Consider the following 6710-nt stretch of genomic DNA (forward strand, 5'->3'; position numbering starts at 1 on the left):
GAGGCGGAGGGGACGCAGGGCTCCCCCGGCCGCAGGCGGCTCGGGGTCCGTAACACACATACTCACTGCCGCGGCTGCAACCAGGAAGCACCAACCAGGATCCAAAACGCGTAGAGGGACGGGGAGGGGCGAAGACAAGTGAGGTAAGGAAGCTGCGTCCGTGCAGACTCGGGAGGAGGGAAGGCACTTCCGGGGAAAACACAGGTCCCGGAGTCGTCTTTCGGTCCTCGCCCTCCCGCTGGCCCCCCTGTGCGCATGCGTGACAACTGTTAACCCTTTCTCTTCCTCGTCAATACTCTTTTGGTTTGTCTTCCTTGCTTTGCTCTTTCCCCCTCACACCTTCTTTTGAAGATGTCTAGGCTGCATCTATTTGGGGGCATACATCGTTTGAGTGACTTTCACGAAAGAGATGCTAATGGCCGGGCAAAAGCAGGGGGAGTTCGAGCTCTTTGCGCCCGCGAGAAAAACTACAACTCCCATGATGACGCTGAATGAGTCTCCGGCTGGTCTCGCCTTCTCGTCAGTCGCTCTCGGGAGACGCCCCCCCGGTGGCACGTGGCCCTGAAACTAGCCGATGCTGGGTGGGTGGTGAGGGCCGCGGCTTGGCCGGCGGACTCTGGGGGCATGAGGGAGAGAAAAGCCTCTTTGGGACCGCCTGGCTTCTAGCTTCTCCCGTGCGCGAGGTGACTTGTAGGTTGAAGTTGAACATAGTTCACACTGGGGGCTTCCGCCTCTCTTTTTGGAATACCGGGCAACAGACTTAACCCTCGTGAACCTTGAGGAGCTGCGCTCTTGCTGGTCCTTTGGAATCCGCTGTGCTGGGAGTCTCTGGCTTCCGTTCCCCTTCTTACACTTTTTTTCTTTGTTTCTTTCTTCCTTTTCTTTCCTTTTCTTTTCTTTCTTTCCTTTCTCCTTCCTTCCTTCCTTCCTTCTTTCTTGTCTTTCTTTCTTTCTTTCCTTCCTTTCCTTTCTTTCTTTCTTCCCTTTCTTCCTTTCTTTCCTTTTTCTTGAAGAACCCGTGCCATAGTATCTTTATTTTGGAGACAGGGTCTCACTCTGTTCCCCGGCCTACCGTGCAATGGCATCATCAAAGCTCACTGCAGCATCAAGCTCCCGGGCTTAAGCGATTCTCCTGCCTCAGCCTGCCAAGTAGCTGGGACTATCAGTACTTGGCTTTTTGTAGAGACTGGGTCTCGCCATGTTGCTCAGGCTGGTCTCAAACTCCTGGCCTCCCAAAGTGCTAGGATTACAGGAGTGAGCCACCGCGCCTGACCTCACTCTTAATTTAATTTAATACTTAGTCATAGTAAGCCCACCTGTACAACTTTACAAATAACTGTCAAACTAAAAGAAAAACTGAGGCAAAATTAATATAAGTAGAGCGTTTATTCCAGTTAGCAGCATTTACAAGTAACTTTTTAAAGGGAAAAAGAAGAAGCAGTTCCTAGCTGTTTACCAAATTGCAATACCTGCCTGTTGATTGGCACTCATGTTTCTTTGTGTCACAAATTCTAGGACCTTGAGATAAAGGGTGAGGCATCTACTGGGAAGAAAGAAAAACAATGCCTTTAAGCCATTTCCCCCTGGCTTAGGTGAAGTCCCACACTCTTTGTCTCTCTGGGCCTGATGAATTTTGCATATCTCACGAAGCTCAGACTGCCCTTAGCCATTTTTCTTTTCTCTTAAGGAAACACTTCACCAATTCATCGGCCCCTCAGAACACTCCTGAAAGATGAACTTTGATAAGTTTGACTTTGATTCTTCTCACCAACATTCATTGAATGTTAAGAGCCAGGCAATGCTAGAAAGTGCGCATAAGCTGTAAATTTTTAAAAGTCACTGGTCTCATAGAGCCAAGAGTCTAGCTTTGGAAAACGGTTATAGTCTTATGAGTTTTGTCATGAAAATCATCAGAAAATTTAATTAATATTAATTAAAACAAGTGCTGGGAAAGAGAACAGAGTACTATGAAAAGGTAAAATTAGAGAATCCATTTTGCAGATAAGAAAAGAGACATACAAGTGGGTCACAGATTACTGTATTGTTTTGCTTAGGTAATGTGTATTGCATAAAACAAATATCTTTTAAAAATTTTTTGAGCTTTTATTAAGTGCCGGGATTCTCCTGTATGTGTATTATGTATAATATCTTTTAAATTTCACTGACACTCTGAGGTTGAATTTTTTAATTCCCACTTCACCAAAAAAAAAAAAAAAAGGAAACAGACTCAGAGGCTAAGTAAAACTTGCCTGAAGGCCACAAGTTTAGGAAGTACAGTCATGTGCTGCGTAATGATGTTTTAGTCAACAACAGACCACATATAGACACGACTATTCCCATAAGACTACAATATGTTTTTTTACTGTACCTTTTCTATGTTTAGAGATACAAATACCATTGTGTTACAATTACCTACAATATTCAGTACAATAACATGCTGTACAGGCTTGTAGTTTAGGATCAATAAGCTATACTGGGGGTGGGGAACCTTTTGATGTTGGAAGACTGAATTAATTTAGTTGTAATCAAATAAGTCAGTATTCAAAAAACTTCAATTAGATATACTTAAAAATGTACATTATTTTGTAAAAATCTAACTGCTATGTACCAAATAATTTCAAAAAATGGAAACTATTTGTTAATTTTAAAGTTAACCTTTTAATGACTGTTGTGTCTGCTTTTGTTGGAAAGCATTTGAATATTTGGTTGCAGTTTGGAGGTCTGCAGTTTGTTGATCCTCTGGATGGATATCAGTCATTTGTGACCTTAAGGGCATCTTGATTTGTGTTGTGTAGGAGAATGCAGATTCACAGCAATAAGTGGTTGAAAAGCAAGAAAGCATTTTTTGGATATGTTGCCAAAGGTGTAGGTATTCTGCATTTTTCCATATTTCAATTGAATCTTTCTTAGCATCAAACAATGACTTTAAAATTTCATCTACTGTGAGCTCAATCAATTCCATCTGTAATTCTTTAGTGCCTTGGTGATATCAACTAGGTGAGGCTGAAATGCTGACTTGAGTATGATGTCATGATTCTCAAAGTCAGTGAATCTTTAATTGTATTCTCCAATTAATAGGTCTAAAACAGCTGTGTATTCTTCACGTGATTCACATATATCATCCTGTTCATCAATGACCATTGCTCACTGGGGAAAATGTTCATCCAAAATTTCCTTTTGAAGAAGAAGTGTCTTGAAAAAAGGTAGCTTTTTTGGAAATGCTTGGAATTTTTGCCACATATCATATATAGACTTAGTTTTACCTTGGAAAGAAATATTCAAGTCGTTTTGATTTGACAGGATATCGCACAAAAATGCCGTATTCCTATAGAAATCTTCTTCCAATAATTCACATTGCTGATTCTGTTCTTCATAAATCCACACTGAATACCTCATTATTTAACTTTAGCGTGTTAGGAAGCTGATGATGCCATGTTGCATTTGCACAAATATAGTTAACAAAACATAACTTATTGCAAAGTGTCACTTAAGATAGTAGCTTTAGCACAGAGCTTTTGAAATGAAAACATCTGGATATGTTAATATTTTTTTATCTGTGCAATAAATAAACCCTTCATGTTTTCCTGTCATGGAAGGTGCACTGTCTGTACATACACTCATTAAACTTACCAAATTTAGTCCAACTTCACAACATTTATCTTTTTTCTTTTTTTCTTTTTTTTTCTTTTTTACTCACTCACTCACTCACCCACTCACCCACTCTCTCACTCTCTCCCACAACATTTATCTTAAAAGTTGTTGAAGACATCTATTCCCCGTGTTCTGATTGCAAGAGTGCCCAAAGCAAGTAACTCTTCACAGCAAAGAAAATCTTCTGTTATGACCCAAATAAAGTATAAAACCTGCGCTAAGTCAGTAGTATCAGTTGATTTGTCCAAAGCAATTGAATAATATATATTTTCCTTTTGAAGTATTGCATGAAGTTGTTCTGTTAAGTTGAAGGCTAATTCGTGCTGCTGATCAGTTATGATTCTCCTTGAAAGAGGCAGTTGTTTGTACTTTGAAATGTTATCAGGGTCTAAGCATCCAACAACTTGGACAATGCATTCCTTCACAGTTTCTACATCACTGAATGGCTTCCCTTTTTTCCCAAGTATATAAGCTATGTTATAGATTGCTTCAAGGCTGGGCGCGGTGGCTCACGCCTGTAATCCTAGCACTCTGGGAGGCCGAGGCGGGTGGATCGCTCGAGGTCAGGAGTTCGAGACCAGCCTGAGCAAGAGCGAGACCCCCGTCTCTACTAAAAATAGAAAGAAATTATCTGGCCAACTAAAATATATATAGAAAAAGAAAAAAAAAATTAGCCGGGCACGGTGGCGTATGCCTGTAGTCCCAGCTACTCGGGAGGCTGAGGCAGTAGGATCGCTTAAGCCCAGGAGTGTGAGGTTGCTGTGAGCTAGGCTGACACCCCAGCACTCACTCTAGCCAGGGCAACAAAGCGACACTCTGTCTCAAAAAACAAAACAAAAAAAAGTTGCTTCAGTGGCGTTTTTTCCAGGCCTTATTGCTGCTTGAAAAAATTGTCTTTGCTTTGCTTTTCATCTTTTAGTTTCTACAATATAACCTTTCATGTCTTTCCTTCTAATTTAAAATATTTGTGGTCCTTATGAGTGTTGTAATGCTCATGAGCATTGAATTTGTTTAATGTTGATATGGCAGTATCACAAAGCAAGTAAATCAGTAAATCATCTTATTTTTAGCAGAAGTAAGATAATACTGCAATTCCCAATCCTCATTAAAAAAATCTGTTTTCTTCCTTTAGCATTCTCTTGGTCTTCTTTGACATGATGGGCTATTAAGCAGATAGAATTAAAAAATACTGCCAAGCAGTGCAACTATACACAAAATCCACTTCAAACAGAAACACAGCACCACTGTCAAAACCGGATAACAGACTGGCACACTCAACCCCCATAAACTCTCACCGACCAACCTCCTGAGGTACTGAGGCCAGTTAGGTGTAAGAGGTTAGAACTAAATCATGAGTGTAGCAGCCATCAATTTAGCCCTTATGGCTTACTAATGTTCTAATTGTGCTGGTCAATCTGAGAGAAAAAATTATTTTATTCTTTGGTATTTTAAATAAGTTCATTTAAAAAATAAAGTAGAAATATAGAAGAGGAACAAAAATGTATCAATAAAAGTAAAAGGATTTGTTTTGTAAAATTTGGATTCAGTCAAAAGGCTGCACTTAAGGACTTAGAAGGCCACGTTTTGGCATTAAGGCCGCAGGTTCCCCACCCCTGGGCTAGACCATATAGCCTAGGAGTATAATAGGCTAGACCACCTGAGTTTGTGTAAGTCCACTCTATGATGTTTGCACAACAATGAAATGGCCTAATGATGCATTTCTCAGTATATATCCATGTTGTGAAGCAATGCATGACTGTACTCCTACTGTGCCCCATCTTCCCACTGTAGCTCATGCATTCAGTGAAGACTTACTGCTTTCCCATGTTCAAAATGCTTTAGTCACCCCCTTTAGGTTATATATTAAAGCCTAGAGTCTTTGAATGGCATAAAAGGCACTTCATGAGCTGGCATCTGCCCACCTGTTTACTTCCATGCTGAATCCTGAGCAGTTGCTAGAACATAACTATCCTCTCCCACATCCGTGCCTTTCCAGAGGACATTCTCACTGCCTGTAAAGTCCTCCCTGTCCTTCAAACGTACATTTATTCTACTTACTCTGCTGAAGTCCTGAGTCTTCAGGGAAACCTTACAACTCAGCCAGACAGAACAGGCGTTCCTTTCCCTTTAATCCCTACACTTTAGACAAACCTCCGTCAAGGCAGTTATATCGTATTTGTCTTAAAGTTGTCTGCCAGCTGGACTGTGGACTCCCTGAAGGCAGAAGCTATGACATTTTATCTTTGTATTTTCACCAACTGACACAGTGCCTGGCAGACAGCAAAGCATCTAGTAAACATGTAGGCTCTAGAAAACCAAGAACCAGATTGGGATCCACCAGCTGTTAGTTGAGTGGAAAAACCATGTCATGACCCCATAGAACTGGTGGTGCTCCATGACATTAAGACAGATATAAAGAGCTTCAGGGGTCCCGAGGATATTTAGATTTCTGACTAAGGAAAGTAGTGTATATACACATGCCCTATGCCTTTACATAGAGAGTTCTCATTTAGAAGACCTTAGAAATCATGAGATCCAGTCTCCTATTGCCATGATGGGGAAACTGAAGCCAAGAAGGAAAAGACTTGCCAAGAGTCACCTACCAGAGACAGAGCTGTGTCTATTTAGGATCCAGGTGTCCGAATCTCTACCCACATACCTGCATACACACACACACACACACACACACACACACGCACACACGTAGCATTTCTCTTTCCACTTGAAAGCTGTCTCTGGTCCTGACTTCTTGAAATCATCGGTGGCAACGTGTATAAATATCCTGAAGCCTCTCTTACAGAGAATGTTCCAAAGACACCATTTATTTGAGAAAGGAAGCACCTGTTTTCCCCAGGGCAGCAGTGGTGCTACATCAACAGTGAGCAGCTAAATTGGGATGAGGGGCAAGGACAAAACAGAAATCTGCTGCAGATAGCAGACAAGACAGGGGATATTCTGTAGCAGGATCTGGGCAAGTGGCACATATTACGCATCCCTATCCTTCCCAGTGCAAAGACAGGTGCTACTTCCTTTCTTTTTTCCCAGTTTCTTAGTAGCTC

General features: G+C 41.4%; 1 protein-coding gene across 3 annotated transcripts in view; it reads right to left on the minus strand.

The window, feature by feature from the left end:
- The window catches only part of ZCCHC7 (zinc finger CCHC-type containing 7), a 209982-nt gene extending 209775 nt beyond the window's left edge, over positions 1 to 207 (minus strand). For 2 of the 3 annotated variants that reach the window (XR_006737741.1, XM_045562479.1), the window contains exon 1: positions 67 to 157. The gene's annotated coding sequence lies outside the window, so the exon portion shown is untranslated. Of the gene's footprint in view, positions 1 to 66 lie in introns of all 3 variants that reach the window. The other variant, XM_045562476.1, reaches the window with a different exon arrangement.
- Positions 208 to 6710: the final 6503 nt, after the last annotated feature.

The sequence above is a fragment of the Lemur catta genome, chromosome 10, assembly GCF_020740605.2.
Source record: "Lemur catta isolate mLemCat1 chromosome 10, mLemCat1.pri, whole genome shotgun sequence".
NCBI classification, from domain to species: Eukaryota; Metazoa; Chordata; class Mammalia; order Primates; family Lemuridae; genus Lemur; species Lemur catta.